General features: G+C 37.6%; 1 protein-coding gene across 6 annotated transcripts in view; it reads left to right on the plus strand.

Annotated features, from left to right (window-relative positions):
- The first annotated feature begins 6008 nt into the window (after positions 1–6008).
- Positions 6009–18475, plus strand: part of GULP1 (GULP PTB domain containing engulfment adaptor 1) — a 264781-nt gene continuing 252314 nt past the window's right edge. For 4 of the 6 annotated variants that reach the window (XM_042994878.1, XM_042994883.1, XM_042994881.1 and 1 more), the window contains exon 1: positions 6009–6567. The gene's annotated coding sequence lies outside the window, so the exon portion shown is untranslated. Of the gene's footprint in view, positions 6568–6840; positions 6916–18475 lie in introns of those variants that run through there. The other 2 variants (XM_042994882.1, XM_042994879.1) reach the window with 2 other exon arrangements.

The raw sequence follows: 18475 nt of genomic DNA on the forward strand, positions 1-18475 counted from the left end.
GCATTGTGCATATTGTTTGACTATACCTGGAAGTTCTGCACAAATGGAAAAAGAATGAAATCATTCATTAAACAGTGTTAGACACCTAGGTAATTATCCTGGGAGGGGTAAAAAAATAAATAAAAGCCTTACCTTAGATTTCACACCAAACTAAAATTGGAAAAAAAAAAAAAAAGCAAAAAGTAAACCTACAAAACACTAGAAGAAAATATAGGTGATTAGTTTGGGTGGAAGGTCTTCATAAGCAAAAAAACCCAAAACCCAGAAATCATACAAGATTACATTTTTAAAAATCCTACATATTCCAAAAGAATCAACAAAATAATTATTTAAATGATGTGTAAAGAAACACCTTATTTTTTTTTGCCAGAGATTAATACATACATTAAAAAAACTTTTAAAAATCAATGAGAAAAAGAAAAATATACAAATCCATTGGGAAAGGAGAAAAATTAATAAAATATACAAATAGCCAGTTCATAAAGAAAATACAAATGTTTACTAACTGTATGAAAACATTCTCAGCTTTATTAACAGTGAAAGTTAACCAATAATTGAGCTAATTTTTCACTTAACTTACTTGAAAATTAAAGGTGTTTGGAGAAAAAAGTAACAATGAAATGGAGTATTTTACCCAATCGCATTTACATACATTAGAAAGCATAAAAAATAAATATTTTGCAAGAGTACACACAAACTTTAAAAAAGATACATATTAGAGCACATTAGAATGAGTACTTGTGTTGGGTTAAGTAAATGGGGGAGAATGAAGGTAAAAGTGCATCATGAAATAAAATCAAGAAGGGTCTGTGGGAACTTGCAGGACGATGGTGTGCCAAACACACCGGGAAGCATGATTCACACAGGCATCTGTACCTGTTTCTTACTAACTGGGTAACATAGGTAAACAATAAAATAACAAGTGTTATGTGTTGAAGAAATGGCACTCACTAATATGCTGCTCATGGGAGGGTACGTTTTTGTTAACCTTCCAGAATTACTTTGGCAATATGAATGATATCTATTAGGAGTGGCAAAGTGAGGTAAACACCTCCGTTGGTCCCGGGATGGGAGGACTGTAGAGGCCCAGAGAGGGCTGAGGAAGCCCAAATGTGGGGAAGAGGGTGTTCTCCTGGAGGAGCAGCCTTGTGTAATGAGTTGGAGCCCAAGCAAGATGCAGAGGAAATCACACAGATGGCCGCCTGGCACAGTGTGCTGGAACCCTCCGTGGCCGAGGATACAGGAGTCCGTCTTGAGTTGTTGGCCCCTGAGCAGGATAATGAAGATATTCCTGCAGAGAAATGGCCTGGCCACCCAGAGGAGGGACTGCGACAGCCACGGGAGGTTGGTTATTGACAAGGACATGGACTAAATGAGAAAATATATTAAGGATAATGGTAGTACAGCTAGATTTTCACCGGAGGAGAAGGCAGTTATGAATACGAAAAGAGGTATTGGGCTGGAATTGGAGGTAAGTGTGTGAACTCAAGACTCTCAAGATGCAAGAGAGAGAGAGGGAATAAACGATATTAATGTATACATGTATTCCCTGGTCTTGGCTACTGAAATAGACTAAATGAAGCAAAAATCCTGACAGCAATGACATAGCACCTGGAGCTCGGATTATAAATACCATCCTTTAGTAAAAGGGACTGGCTTCTTTTGGAGAAATGGCTGATTCCAGGGCTGGAGCTTGGGAAAATGTAAAATGAAACTTGAAATACCTTTTTGTGCCCTGAAGTGAGGAAATGCTTCTCAATGACGGAGACATGGCATTGGGATGCAGAAGTCATCTAGGAAGGGCTCACTCTGGCCAAATCTGGCACAATCTCAGTCTCAAAATAAATCATGATAGTAACAGATTATAACCATTTGAGCAAAATAGCAAACGATGTGTCTACACTAATATAAGTAAAGAAATGAATGAATTGAAAGTTTAACGAGGGATGAAATGTTCACATAGTTACAAAGTACCTCTTCAGAAAATACCTCCTAATTACAGGGGCGCCTGGGTGGCTCGGTCAGTTAAGCATCTGACTTTAGCTCAGGTCATGATCTCACGGTTCATGAATTTGAGCCCCACTTTGGGTTTTGTGCTGACAGTTCAGATTCTGCTTGGATTCTGATTCTCCCTCTCTCTCTGCCCCTCCCCTGCTCATGCTCTGTCTCGCTCCTTCAAAAAGAAAGAAACATTGAAAAATGAAAGAAAGAAAGAAAGAAAGAAAGAAAGAAAGAAAGAAAGAAAGAAAGAAAGAAAGAGAAAAAGAAAATACCCACCAATTACAAAGGGAAAAAGAGGAACATTACAGAGGAAATAACTGACAAGAACCATCAGCTTAATCAAATGAAGATGATCCATAGTGGGACATGGCAAAGTTGTATGCAATATGATAGAATTAAGAAAAAAAAAAAAAAGAAAAGAAAAGAATATAGTATTACACTTCCATGTTTTACCCAAATATTCATAACCTGAGTCTAACATAAATATAATGTCCGGATGGCCATAGTTTGCTTATAATAGAAAAAACATTATTAATAAACACCCGTAGGGGACAAGCCTATGATGTACTGTTATATTGTTACTCTTAGTAAGTATGTACAATTTACTCCTTGTGAGAAAAGGAAAATAAGTGGCTGTAGGTACTGGGTAATTAATGCCTGTTCTGGACTTCTGTATTTCCTGTTAAAATATTTTTTCTGGGTCTTTTCTCATTTGTTCTTGGAGAAGTATTACAACGTTATTTGATAAATACATTTAAGAATAAACTTGGGAAGAATTACTGGGCATTCAGGGTTCAGCTACACTCTTCTCTCTCTGTCTCTGTCTCTCTTTCTCATAGGTCTTAGGAAACAGAATTTAACTCCCTTTTCAAAGATGTTGTCTCTTCCTAGGTAGGGAGACCAGGAACCATGTGACTGCAACTGCTATTTTGATTGTTCATTTTCAAACCAGGTTTCTGTCAATTATACAGGCAATATTTTAGCTTCTGTTTTAAACTTTTGTTTTATTTCTCAATTTATTCCCAGTCCAGGCATGGAGAAGGGATGTTATTTATTGGAGAGTCTCTCAGGGACCTTAATAATCCCTGGAAGGTATAGAGCAAATGTTAGCAATGGGTACTCTTGGTGGTGGAAATGCAGGTGATATTTGTTCCTTTTTTGTATTGGCTCTGTTCATTCTTTTTTTTTTTTTCCAAGGGGTTTCATATTCTTAATTAGGAAGACAAAAACAGAAGGAATAAGGGATAAAATGATGGAAATTAGAAAGTAAATGTAACACATTAACTTTGGAACCCAGATCCCCTAGGAACTCAGTGTATAAAATTTGGCCACTGTTTCACATAACAAAAAGAAATATGCTTCCTTTTCAATTCACACGACTGAGATTTTAAATTCTGTCTTGGTTTTTATTTCCTTTTTCAAAAAATGTCAAATACTTTAAATGATGAGTTTGTAGTAAATAGAGCTAAATAACCAGCATGTTTTTGTGTGTTTTTGTAATAACAATAAAATTGTTATTCTCAACATAAATAACAGGCAGTTTTTTGTCCTAGTCAAGGTTCTGTTTTCAAGTAAGAGAAACTTCAAACTGGCTTGAGCCAGAAAACTAATTTTAAAAATACTGGAAAGGTGCTGAGTCTCTATGCACAGTGATGAATGTGAAGAATGTTCAAATGGAAATCTGAGTGTTTGCAATGGGTAGAATTAGGCATATTGTAATGGTCGTGCCCTGCCAGGGCCTCTGCAGCCCTTACTGGCATTGCTCTTCTTTCGTTCCTGGGGCATGCTGTAGATCTCATTTAAAATCTTGTTCTGTTTGGTTGTAGTGGTTTTGAAAACTTGGTTCTGACAGTCTTGCAATTCTTATACCTCTAAGCCATTTCAAAGAACAGTTCATATCAAAAATCAGGTTACAAAAATTACAAAGCAATAGCAAGCTTGGAGAATTTAAACATTGGGAGAAAATATAAAAAATATTAAAAATGAGTAATTTTTAGCACTGCATGCAATGGAAAAAGACCGTTATGGGGATTCATGTATCCTCATTCATCCCTCCATGATGAATGCACTTTATAATTTTAATTTTCTCTCTCTCTTTTATTTATTTATTTATTTGGCAACTTCCAAGTCTTATGGAAAGGGAGCATAGAGAAGGCTACAGAATGTCTTCAAATTATTTTAGTGGCTAAATTATTTTAGTGGCTAATTCAGGGAGAAGCTGGAGTAGTAGAGAACCCCTCCTTAGAAGAATGATAGTCTTTGAGAGCCTGGGAGTTGTGTAAAAGTCCACATGAGTTTCAACATTGAATAAAGTGAGAAAAGGTTTGGAAGAACCTCTCTTTAAAGCCATCAGAGGCAAATGATAAGTACATATGGGATTTTCCATTAATTCATAGGATGGCACTTACAATGTTTGATTTCTGCAGCCTGATTTGTTCTTATGCCCTGCACTTGTTCAAGTGAATCTCTAACGTATTGAAGGCTAATCTAGTGTTTCTCAATGTAGGGTTAGCAGATTCTAGTGGTTTGTTGATGTATTCTTGGGAATCTAGACTTTCCTAATTGGAGTTTTATAATAATGTGTTACCAGAAAAGATCTTATAATTACATGATATAAGCATGGATTTGGGTGTATAGTCAACCTCCTTATTTCTAAGTAATGGGCTAGGATTTGATTTATTTTCATAATTATTTTTTATAGTGGTTGTAAATTTAAGTGTTTACAATGATCTATAAACAATTTAAAGTCATTGTTTAAGGTTATTTACAGAAAAAGCAATTAGCATTGTCCTCAGATTAATGTGTTTAATATGCTTCTTTTACTCTGTGCTCGACTGTTGCGATAAAAGGGAAAACAGTTCCAAGCGGACCCTGACCCAAGTATGAAGAGGCATGATTTCTGGTCCCAGCTTTAGCACTTCCTAACCATGAGATTTGGGGTAAGTCACTTAAGATTCTTTGACTTTAGTTATCTTGTATTTAAAATAAGAGCATATGGCAAGAGCTAGGTGATCCCTAAATTTAGTTTACATTTCAAAAATGATGAGCTGTATCTTTTTTAATGGAAAAAGCGTCAGGGAGAAGAAAGTTGATTCAGTTAACAAGGTCTTTGGGGGAAATTTCCAGTACCATATTTTCCTAATTATAGTCAAATATAGTGAGTGGGATGTAAGAACCAAATATTTATTGAGTGTCTTCCCTGTGCCTGACACTACTCTATTTTAACTCCTGTAAATGTGACCGTGACTCTTTGAGTTTGATTATATAATTCCTTTTGGCAGTTGTAATTGTGTTGAGTGTCCTAGGGCACAGAATGTGTAAGTATAGAGTCTGAAAAGGAATCTGGTTTGTCTGATTCTAAGCCCTGGATTCCACTGTAACACATTATATTTGCTAGCCTTACGAAACGATTTTCCCCCTTTATCTATTTTCACATTCAGACAAAAATCTAGTAAACTAAATTCTAAGCAGCGTCTCAAAAAATGTTAAAGTCCTCACATCCTTTAAGCATTGCTTATATGAGGATACTCCTCCTTATATCCTTCCTCCAGCACAGAGGTTTACCAGGGTCAGTAAGAATGGTTTGTCGTGTTTTCCCTCATACCCCATATGCTACTTCTGAATTCTTTGTGAACATAAGAATGGAGCAAATGAACATAATCTGGTGGGTAATGTTTTATAAGGCAAAAATAAAGTGCAGAGATTCAGTCTGAGTTAAAAAAAAATTAGGAAAAATGAAAAATGTGCAGGCACCATCAGGACAGTAGCAACAACTGTGTCAATGATTTGTTGATTAAGTGTTGTAAAGAAAGCATGTTATACTCGCATTCGTGTGTGTGTGTGTGTGTGTGTGTGACACTTTCTGTCTTATGAAGCCGCAGAGGTGTCTTTTAAAACACCTGGGTTAGGAAACACAGTCTCGCTCTAGTGCTTTAGGGAGGAGGTTCAAAAGGAAACTTGGGGGGGGGGGAGCGGAAGGGGGGCACGAGAATGGGGGAGGGGGAGAGACCTGTGTTTTTGCTTCTGTCCCGGCTCCGCACAGGGTAAGGTGAGGCCTCTCCTGCCACAGTGGCGTTTCCCTCACATTTCATTCTCTTCCTTTGGTCCCGCCTGCAAACGCCAGACAGCCCAGTGGGCCCGGGGGAAACGACCATCAGAGACTGAAGCAAGTCTGAGAGCTCGAACACAGGCGTCCCGTTTGGAAGTGTCCAAGGAGACCGCCAGAAGTGCGCCAGCCGGAGTCTGAGAGTTTCCTTCTGGCCGAGAGGGGGAGCCCCGCGTTCCCAGCCGGGAGCGACCCGGAGTCCCGAGCCTCGAGCCCCAGCCGCCGCCAGTTTTAGCTTCAGCGGGTTGGGAAGAGGAGGGAGGGGGCAGAGAGCGCGAAGAGGGAGGGCACCGGGGCCGGAGGGTCCCGAGTCCAGCGCTGTCTCGACGTCGAGAAACTTTCCCTCTCGGCCGCAGAAACGGCGCCCCGGCCGTGTCGGAGCGGAGATCGCTCGGCGGCGAGGACGCGGCAGCGCTCCACGCCCCTGCCCGAAGCCTGATCCGACCGCATCAGTCCGTAAGGTATGGGGAGACAGCGATTTGTGTGGGGTCTTCCCCGCTGCAAGCCCAGCCTCCCGTCAGGTAGCGTGCAGTCTCTTCCACACTGACATCCCGGGGAGGAGGCGGGCGGTGGTCAGCGCCGGCCGCGGGTGCCTGGGGAGGAGGGCGCGGGGCTGTGCGTCGCCGCTGCCGCCGCCGGGCAGGTTGCAAAAATTAGGGCAGTGAAAGGCGCAGGGAGTCTCCCAGCCCGAAAGGAGGCGAAGACCTGTTGACGACTGCCATTGCAGCGCTTGAGGGATGACGAGGAGCCTAAGGAGGTCGGGGACGCGGCGGGCTCGCGGCTCCTGGATCCTCCTCTAGCCCTTTGTGGTAACTTTGGGGTGGCCAGGGCCGGTGGGCGGGAGCTGGCGGCGGGCGGCGGGGCGCCGGTGGCTCAGCACGGCTGAGGGAGCACGGACCCGACGGGGCTGAGCCGGCAAGTCATCCCCGGGGCACAGCGAGGCGACCCAGGAGCGAAACTTCTTGCAGCGTGACGTCCCTTTTGTTGGCTCCTGGAGAGAGCGTGAGCATGGGGGCGGGGAGGCGCGAAGCTCCTAGGCCGGGCTCAGGATTCTTGAAAGCCAGGACTGGGAGGGCCCAAACTCAGGGGCGGCGCCCACACGGTTAACCTTTGGCTGGGTGGGTCAAGTGGTTCCTTGAGGCGGACGCTACGTTACGAGGCGAGCACGGAGCGGCGTGGTGATGAGACCCTGGGCTCAAGCTCGCTCGCCCGGGGCCACCTCCTCGTGGGCTGGCTCACTACGCGGATCAGTACCCGGCGCGATCGGATCTTCCCTGTGGCTCCTAGGGCACCGCGCCGACTTCCCTGTGTGCGGGAGGGAACTCTGGGCAGGCTGGTTTTCTTGGAATGTGTTTACGATGTTGAATGGGACTTGAACAGGAAGCCGGACGCTGCAGCTGGAACTAGCGTGCCAGGGTAGAGTAAGGAAAGCGTAGCTGGTGTTGGACTTGGCGAGTCCACTTAGGACGTTGGGCAAACCCTAGTGGGTGCAGGACGTCAGTCTAGGTACCCCTTCCTGGATCCTAGCAGTTTTTCTCAGTTGAGCCCGCCTTACTTTCACGTGCAGGCAGACATTGACATGTTCTATTTCAGTCTTCAAGTTTGACGAAGTATAAGGCAATCAATTAGGAAGTGTTTAATTAAGTTCATTTTTGGACTTGCTTTAAAAAGAATGTTGCATCAACACAAGAGTAAAAGTTTCTGGCGAGTGTTCTAGTTATGGTTTCTCTTGTTCATTTCGAAGACTGGTAGGAGACCACAATATTGATGATTTTTGTGTCTGTGATACCAAATGGGTGATACAGTGCTAAAGGAGGGCAGTAAAGGAGACTGTACAGTAAAGGAGAGCGAGTGTTAGGAGGTAGGAAAGTCTGAGAGGAGTTGGAATATTTTCAGATGTGCAAATCGCCCCCTTTCTCTGCCAGTCTTTCCCTCCTTCCCCCACATAAACAAGTAGCCTTGCTAGAAAACCCACCAATTGGGAGAGTGCAGTCGCTGGCGACTCCAAGCCTTGCTGGAAGCAGCAGACAGGCTAAGGTACTGCCCCATTGCATAATTAAAAGGTCTCCTTGAGCTGTCCAGGAGTGTTTTCCAAGTTTTTACGACTGACAAGGAAAGAAGAGAGGACCCTGGCCAGCAGCCAAACCAGACTGGGCTCAGTAGCCAGGCATGAAAGAGACTGGGGAACTTGCAAGGGATAATTGGAAAGGAGCTGGTGGGTACTTGGGTTTAAACAAGGGGTTTCTTTTGCAATGAGATTTTTTAGGTGACTAAGATCAGTCTTCTTGGCAAAAAAAAATAAACTAAGCACAGTGCAGTCGGTTGTGTCAGAGGAGAGGGGTAGAAGTGCTGGAGGAGGGAAGTCTGACCCTTATCAGTGTTGCAGTGGAATTGCTGGGAGCCTGATGCTGCCTGTGCTGGTTATACTTTGTTAGTGTTCATATTTTGTTGCCATTTGTCTCCTCAACTTGGACTAGGCTTGCTGCAACTTCAGTCCCTTGACCTTGACTTTCTTTGTTTTCATGGAGAGTAAGAACCAAAGACTTGGGCTTTGAGCAGATGGCTTTCCACCTAAATTGAATAATTCAATTACATACTCTCAAAGGGCACAGATTTGGGTCATGGAGTTAAAGTGGAAAACATGTTTAACGTGTCTTCCTTGTGTTTGTCAACAGTAACCCCCATAAATAGATCTTGCCCTTGTTCCTGGAGGAGAAGTTGGGGTGATCTCACTGTTTCACAAAGCATTTGCCCAATTCTCAAGGCCCTGCTGCTTCCAAGTTCCAGATTAGCCAGGAACTCAGAACCTTATCTACAATTCAGATGCTTTTTTTATGTGTAAAATTTGTTTCCTCTTCATTCCTCCCTCCCTCCTGCCCTCCCTTCCTCTTTCCCTCTTACCCTCCCTCCCTCCCTCCCTCCTTTCCTCCTTTCCTTTCTTCCTTCTTTCCTTCCTTCCTTCCTTCCTTCCTTCCTTCCTTCCTTCCTTCCTTCCCAGGGAATTTGGTTTACTGTTGTGTTTGGGGGTTAAATGGTATAAACACTAATATGTATTATATTTCCACTGGATTGGTGAGTTTGAGATTGTGAATATCGGCCTGCCTTTTGAGATTGACTTTATGAATCACACTTGGCAAAATGTTTTCCCTATGATTTCAGTTTTTCCACTTGCAAAGTAAAGAAACTTTTCTTTACATAATAACAAGTTTACTGTGAGCATTAAAGAGATGAAATTATGTTAATAGATTTTTAAAAATATAAAGGTCATAGAGTTTCTGACTCAGTTGATTCAATTGAGATTATAGGAGTATAAATTTACTAGATATAAATTGAGATTTATATCTAGTATACACATGTTATAGTGACATATCTGCATTTAATTTATAAAATTACTACTTTTGCATTTTAATTGTAGTTTTAGTTTAATCAGATTTTAATCTTTGAGAATAATGGGTGAGATTTTGTTATGGTTAAAGCTGAGTCATTCTCTCAGAAAAATATAATCAGCAAATTAATTTACTTTTCTTTTGGTTTATATTTATACTCAGGACCAGTTATTTTTTAAGCCCAGCTCAATTTTGCCTTTATGAGAAGTTACCAAATATATTTGCAGAATTTGGCTCCCTTCTCGGAAATAACACTTGAGGGACTAAAATTACATTTATGGTGTACAAATAAACTTTCTTTTCCCAAAGGCCACAACAGTTTCCTTTTGAGTTTAGAGGGTAGATTCAAGAGACTTTCATTAATTGATTCAACCAATACTTATTGCATATTTTTTTTATGTCCAGGGAAACAGAAGGCTTGGATTCAAATCCTAGCACTGAACATCATAGCACTGTGATTTTCTTTGTGTTATTTTACTTTTCACCAGAATTTTACCAAGATAAAATTTGTTGTCTATATTGATATCAATAATATAGGAACTTGTTCCACACATGGTAATTTTGAAATATTTCATTTTTAGACATGTCAATTAGCAAAAAAAAAAAAAAAAAAAGCTATTTTTAATAGCTTAATGTACTGTATTATATTCATGAATGTTTATTTTTCAGGTGAACAGGTCAATATATTAGAGAAAGAAAATAAGTCTGGATAAATTGCTGAAATAATAAAATCTTTGGTAAAATACTTAATAGTAACTTATTTTTAGACCTTATTTTATTAATAATGAATATATAAAAAGTAGGAGTGTATGGATGATAATAGTTGAATTTATGGTTGTATTAACAAAATAGGCACCTTTTTTGAATAATCAAAGAACAAGTGAACATTCAAGGATATATCAGGGTTAATTTTAATATAAAATATCCAGTTTTGCTATTGATTTTAATACTTCAAAAAAATTTTTTTAACCTTTATTTATTTTTGAGAGAGAGAGAGACAGAGTGTAAGCAGGGGAGGGGCAGAGAGAGGGGGAGACACATAATCCAAAGCAGGCTCCAGGCTCTGAGTTGATAGCACAGAGCCCCAGGCGGGGCTGGAACCCATGAACCGTGAGATCATGACCTGAGCCAAAGTTGAACGCTTAACTGAGTGAGCCACCCAGGTGCCCTGATTTTAATACTTTTTTAAAAATTTATTTTTATTTATTTTGAGAGAGAGAGACAGAGAGCAAGTGGGGGAGGGAGAGAGAGAGGGAGGTTAGAGTCCCAAGCAGGCTCTGTGCTGTCCATGCAGAGCCCATGTGGGGCTCAAACTCAGGAACCATGAGATCATAACCTGAGCTGACACTAAGAATCGGATGCTTAACTGACTGAGCCACTCAGGCGCCCCTTGCTTTTGATTTTAAATTAAAAATCTTGAAAATCTTTAGTCTCCATTGCTCAATATTAGATAATTTTTATTTAAATTTCACTTTGCAGATAATTTTTTTGTGATTCATTCTGTAAAATTGCAACTTGTTTTCTAAAACCTCTAAGTGACAAAAAAAGCTATTTTATTTGAATATAATAATAAATTCAAAAGTAGTTACTACAGGAGTCAACTGCATGGTTGCCTGAGCCCTGGTGCATAAAACAGATCAGAGACTGGGGGATCTAATAGTGCTTGCCTTAACACATTTAGAGATCAAGAAACTTAAATTTGCTCCTGTGGGAGCTTAAATATATTCAAACTAGGAGAAGAAAAATGGTATAAATTTTGAGCAGAGAAAACTCTTTGCTTTCAAACAATGGAGATATGAAATTAAAATCAGGCCTTTATTTTAAAGATGATGGCTAAAAGTTATTGTTCCAGAGTTAGTCTTAGAAGACAGTGCTTATACTATTTTTAGGTTGCTATTTGCTAGTTCTGTGTTTGTTTTATACTTAGAAAATATTTTCAGCCACTCTAATGATAGTTATAGTGTGTGATTATTTTTCACCAGGAGACAGTTAATTGGCACAAATATTGTACAAGGGAATAAATGCCAATTTTCTGCTTTCATTGAAATGGCATAGTTATAAATTTGGAATTAGCTTCATCTTTCAATATTGTGTACTTAAGGATAGTGTTGAAAAAGCAGATCACATAGTATGAATAAGTGATTTAATTTATGTAACACTTGTGATTGTAATGAGTAATAGGACTTTTAAAAAAAGTTTTGAATAACACTGTGTATATTTTCCTGGATACATCTAAGGGAGATATCTAGATAGTAATAGCTGCTTTTATTTCATGTTTGCTATTGACATTATATAAATATATTTACATATTGTTCTGAAGAAGAGGTTCAGAATATATACTAGAAATTTCCAAGGCTTAGGTGACTAATGCCTCTCTCTCTCTTTCTCTGTGTATATATTAGATATATCTTTATAAACGTATTTATATGTACATGTAATTATGATATATATTTTTTGGTGTTTCTCTATTCGTGCTAGGTATATCTTTATAGGGAAAAATAACTTCAATTAATTGATATTTCTAGGCCAATTTTAACCATTAATTTAAGATCTTTTTTAGATAACTGTTGCTAGAGATTCTTGAATTTCTTTTTTTTTTTTTTTTTTTTTTGAATTCTAAAGGAGTTTTCAGGCTTTTTTTTTATACCTGTAAAGGTAGAGAATAATAGTAGGAAAGATATGCTACCCACAGTCTTGGTTAATGGCTCTGTTGGTGACATAATCATGGAGGCCTTTTCTACTTTTCTTAAGTAGAGTGCAGGCAAATGTGTAGTTAACTAATAGAAGAAGGTAATTTCACTGCTTGAAAGGTAGCTTCTGCTGGTAAATTTGTAAGGTATTTTGAAGTGAGAATTGTGTGTACATGCAGTGTTTTCCAGGTATTGTATAGCTTTTCCTTAGGATTATCGGATGTTACAGTTAACTTGTTTCCTGAAAGTTCAACCACAAGTACTCTAAGAATTTCAGCGCACTTAATAAACTTTGCCAGAGCTACCAACAGAGAAGATTGAATGACTGGGTGCAGTTTTTAGCTCACTCTTCTGTAGAAAATGATGATAGTTATTTAAATGACCAAAACCAGCTTGTTTTGAGAGGTTTGATAGAAGAAACTACAGAGTATGATAATACTAATGGAATCATTACAGATTTGGCTGTGTAACATTGTCAAATAGTTACATAATATTTCATGAAAAGGTAACTAGCTTTCTTTCTCACCTGGTTTGTAAATGAGGTAATTTTGATCTTAGACAGCATTTTAGCTAAAAAGCAAACAAATGTCTGTGCTGTAGTAGCAGATCTCCAAATTTGAAGTAACTAAAAGTTGATGTAAGAGGATGAACTTGATTTTTACCCTCTCGATTTCTCTCATAGCTGTTTACAGCCATCGAGAAAGTGCTATGTTTTAAAGTAAAAATTTAATAGCAAATAGGTTAATTTACTCAGATTTCCACCTGAGTTAAAACATAGTTTGGTAAGTACTGAAAAGAGTTTTATTTAAGAAGATGTGTTTTTAAAGGTCAACATGCATGTTATTCTCTGTAATCTATTTAGTTTTTTGTTTGCTTTTAAGGAATTCCCTAGTAAAAAGAGAATTTTGGTTGATGGTGGAACTTTCCTAATACCTCCTTGAGGATGTGCACTATTATAGTCATAAACATGCTTCCAACGTAAATGCTGATCATTGCTGGTAGCAATAAATACAAAATTTGGCTTATTGTGAAGACCAATTGTATAACTGAATTAATTTCAAAGTGATTTATCTCAATGCTGCATTTAGTAATTGATTATAATTACTCAGAAGATGCTGCTTTTGCAGTGAAGTCTAGCAAAACACAGTTTGAGAGAATTGTTAAGGAGTCACATTTTAGTAAATGAATTGTATTTGAAATTATCTAATGACATCTGAAATGGTAAAAGTCTATTGATATTTCAAATCTACCAAGTAGCATTTCTTTATAAGAGTAGATACTGTTTTGAAATTTTGTCAATTGTTCTGTTTTAATGCATCATTGTGACTGGTGTGTAGGAAAAAGGCCTTTAAAATTCTTAATACCAAACTAGTAAGTACTATTGTATTGCCAATATTGTCTTTAATCCTTTTTAAAGGAAGAACCACTACTAAATTTATAACAGCTGAATTATCATAGGCTTCATTGAGTAAATTAAGTAGACTAGGAAATTTATGATCAATTTGGAAAAAGGAAATCTCCTAGAGTGGCACAGAGGAGGCTTTAAAGAACAGTGTTTTGTGACTTGATATAATAAATGTTTCTTTGGGACTTCCTTATTCAGTGAGATACTGATTTTCTTTTAAGTAAGCCATAAAAATTTGCAACATTTTTACCCACTGTCTTCTCATTCTGAAAAATGTAACTGTTTAAATTATGAGTTGACAAATAAAGGGATTCTGATCTGATCCAGCTGAATTTAATAAATATTTGTTGAACATCATTTTTAAAAACTGTTTGTAGTTCTGTCTTTTTTAGTAGTGATAGTGATGTATCTCAAATTAAAGTAAATAGACCTATATAAAACTTGTTATTTCCATAAATTATGTGCTACAGTAGAAGTAGTAGGGATGGGGTTCTCCATCAGTATTAGGGGCAGCAGTGCCTGGAAACAGTGTGGAGCAGTTTGTTGGGCAAAGGATGAAGATGAGTTGGCAGGCAAAGAAGGGGGGACAGGCCATTCAAGACAGATCAGGTGGCAAAGGCAGGAGATATGGAACCATGTAAGTGGTTTAACAAAGCAACTTGTGGATTTTGGAACTGTAGAGATGCTTTTCCTTTCTGTCTTCATGTTGATGACCTTAATCATTGGTAATTATATATGGAAGGTTAAGAATTTTAGCTGGATGAATTATCTTAAAAAACTTGTATCTTTTTTAAACTTTTCCCCCATTTCTCCAGATCTAACTAATGTGTTATTAGTTGCAAGGAGTTGAGTGCACACTCCATTTCACACTCTGGGGTGTCCATGAACTTGGATAGGAAATAATAACATCATTACTCTCATGAACACCTAACGCACGCGCGCACGAGCACACACACACACACACACACACACACACACACACACACACACACAGTAGTTTTAATAGTACCTGTAGCTTTCCAGAAGTTGTAACTATTTATTGTCATGTCTAATTGCTGTGGCTGCATGTATTTTGAAATATATTCATGTTTATGTCTAGTTTGAAGTTGCAGTAATAATTACATCTGCTTCTAGGGATTATTTTTTCATATGTGAGTATATATATAGACCTGTAGCTATGTCTTAAATTATATTTTAATAACTGTGCTTTAAGTCTGTTTCTTTTACGTAATTTATATTTTGTTTTATGTATTTAGAAACACTTTTTGAGAGGGATTCATAGACTTCATTAGACTGCCAAATGGATTTATGGCACAAAAAGGTGAAGAACCCCTGGAAATCTGTACTGATGTTTTTCAGAGGTGGCAATTGGTTTTATGGTCATTTAATGAGGTTAAAAGAAATTACAGTTATTTAACTCAGTTTTATGTGTTAAACAGAGATATCCTAAATACTTTTGAAAGTAAATTTCTAATAAATAATGCTTCTTTTCTAGATTGTTTGCTATATTGAAGAAGCATGTGTGCAGTTTTTGGTTATCTTGCTTAGTGACAGTCCAACAAAGAAGGATTTATATTTCATTTCAGAACATGTAAATTTAAAAAAACAGATTTCTCTTTTTCACATTATAGCATTAACTATATTTGGAATGGTTATGATTTAGCTGGGAATTTTGCCTTGTGGTGCTGGTTTATTTTTTATATATAAATGTTTTGTCTCCTCCACTACTCTTTGAGTTCTAAGAGAGAATAGGTATGTTTTACAAGAGAGAATATATATGTTGAACAGATCTTTGTATACTCTACTTTGTAACAGGTAACTACCCTAGTATTAGCAGTTTCACGTGAATGCTAAGGAAGAAATTAATAATTTATGTATATATGGAGATGACTGTTTTCTATGCACCACTGAGTTACTTAACATTATGTATTTGGTTATATGGTGTATGTTATTCATGTGAAAAATGTAAACGTGTGCCAGTAATTTTGGAAAATAAGAATGTAGAATATATACAAGTATAGCAAACTCCTGTGTCATGAACAGGACCTATAATTAAAGCATATATGGTGTAATTTATTGCACTATATTCCCTTTCTTTTTGCTTGGCTTGACAATTCTGTGAGATACCTCCATTTATAAAATCAGTTTCTTGCATTGATACTTATTTGAAATAGATGATTCAATTTTATTTTTTGAAATACATGACAAAAGTAGTCTCTTTAAACTTATTAATTAGACATAATTACCATAGAGTTTCACATTCATAAATCAGTCCAATTTTAGTAGGTTTGGACCACCTTAAAATTCCAAGGGATGGGTGCAATGTAATTATTGTGTATTTGTAAACCGACAGTAGCTTCAAGATCCCAATGAGAAAGGACTGTCTTTCAGTCTGTTTGTTTTTGGCTCCGCTTTGTGTCTTTGATGGTAAGCATCAAGTATCATTGACATTTCTTCATGTCCCTCCCCTATTGGATCTTCAGATTCCCCTGGAATGACACTGCTTAGTTCAAGCCTTGTGTGATCCTTTACCAGAAGTTAATTTTCCTTTCCGTTTCCTGTACATTAATTCATAAGGAGCGTATTTTTACTTCTGAGAGTCATATTCCCTTCCTTGTTGTGGCAGACACTATTGGTTGGCCACTCAAATAATTTCCTTATTCTGCTTTTCTCATAGAACTCTGGTGTTAATTCAGATGTGCACTCTACCTCACATGACTCAGGGGAAGGCAGTTCATTCCTAAAAAGATGAAATTTTAATTAGCCTAAGCTAATAATCGTAGTGTTCTGTTCACTTTGCTAGTGATTCATTAGTGAGAGGACCTTTTTACTTTGTCCCAGTCATAGTCAATTACATGAAATAACAGGACTGGAGGGAAAGGGGGTAGAAAAAATTTCTTTATGCTTAGCAAGGGGAATACTGGATGAGAAGGTATATGGCAGCTCATGATATTTCTTCTTTCTGAAATAGATGTTTGAAATTGCTACAGGGGATCATCTTTTGTCCACTAGGAGATCTAGTTTGAGGACAAAGCAAATGCATTAATGATAGCAGGAAGAAAAAAAAAAGTAAAGAATATAGGTGCTTGATGGCATTGTTGGGTCCATAAATCAACCCACCATATTTCTGGGTTTACTATTGTATGAGATATGAAGTTCTTTAATTTTTGAAATGAATTTGAACTAGAATTTTCAGTTACTTAAAAGAGAAAGTATCGTAATTAAGGCATTTGTTAAGTGTTATCTTAATTTGAAATAAACATTTGAGAAGCAATAATTTAGGTTATTAAAGAAAACATAGGGTACTTGAGTTTTGTAAACATTGGATATGATTAGTGCTATTAGTCTATAAAAATGTTTTATTATTTAAATCACCAAATGTTATTATGTTTTAATACAGTAAATAGATTGATCATCTTAAGTAAATTTATTCTGAGATGAGTAAATTCTACTTATATCTCAGAAACACATTACTTAACAAAATAAATTTGAAATATAAACTCATAACCTAGTCATTTTATAACATACCACTTTATTGGTTGTTTGGGGGTTTTAATGTATTAGAAATATTAAAAGTACATTAAAAAACATTGAAGGAATCTCAATGCGTCTTCTAAATAATTTAAAGCTTGGAGTCGTGATAAAACTAACGTAACTATTTAAATGTAAAAAATAAAACTGATAGTAAAATTAAAGAAAATTGTGAAGTACAGATCCATTCACAGAGGTATAAAAAATGCAGGCATATAATAAACTTTCAAGTAGAAACTAGTTTTATAAAACTCTAGTTCTCTGACACCATTAGCAATTTAATTACTTTCTGCCACCATGTTCTTGAATTAGTTTTTTTGATGATTTTTTTAACATTATGCATATTGGCTTTTATAATGTGCTGTATCAAAGTATGGAGATATATCTGAGTCTTTGCCTTTTTGTTTTAAAGATGGTAGGAATTAATTACCCAAAGCTGAGAAGACAAAAGCAGGAGTGAAGTATTAATGCTTAGTGGAAATGATTGTTAACCAGTGGTTTAAGCAGGAGGTGGAGGCAAGCAAAAGCAGGAATAATTGCATAGTCTCAGAGAATATTAAGCAAGTGTCACAACGGGCAGGTTAGTTGGAATTAGGAGGTGTGAGACACGGAGCTAAAGGTTGTGTATACAGCACAGATGAAAAAGAGCAGTTGGTCAAACTGGAGGTGGAAATGTTTCATTTGTTGAAAGCTTTCAGTAAAGCAGAGTTTCAGGTAGGTCACTGGTTCCAGAAAGACTGAGGCTATTGTATTGGAGAGGAACATAGACAGGAGTTTGAATACCAAAGGAAAACAAAAGAGTCCTCAGAATAGTAGTTACTGATGGAGATATCCAAAGTAACAAGACCTACATTACTGTGATTGAGATGCACATATTAGTTTTTTGCATAAAAATGCAGTAAACATGCTTGAGATGCTTCCTGTATGAGATCATGACCTTCATTCAAAGCTAGGTCAGAGAGACCAGATACTACAAAGTGCTGCAATTCTCAGAGGATTATTGTTCTTATAGAAGCCCTTGTTCAGGGATTGTCCTGTGGCATCCCTTTGCCCTTACAGAATAGGAGTGCCCTCTGACCTTTTCCTGGTTTAAAAGGGAACCACATTCTTGTGGCTTTTGGAATGTGAATAAATTATTCTTTGTATGGAAATGCATATAAAGAGACTCTACTTATTTACTTTGGGAATTTTGGTAGAAAATATAACTTGGTTCGCAACGGACATAACACAAAGAAGAAATTATGTATCCAGATCATTCAAATTCCAACTTCCACTTGTACAATAATCACATAAAATGAATAGTTTTTCCCGCCCTTAAATTGTCTCCCTTAAGTGGGGTCTTTGTGGAACCTGCACT

Source organism: Panthera tigris, chromosome C1 (genome assembly GCF_018350195.1).
Source record: "Panthera tigris isolate Pti1 chromosome C1, P.tigris_Pti1_mat1.1, whole genome shotgun sequence".
NCBI classification, from domain to species: Eukaryota; Metazoa; Chordata; class Mammalia; order Carnivora; family Felidae; genus Panthera; species Panthera tigris.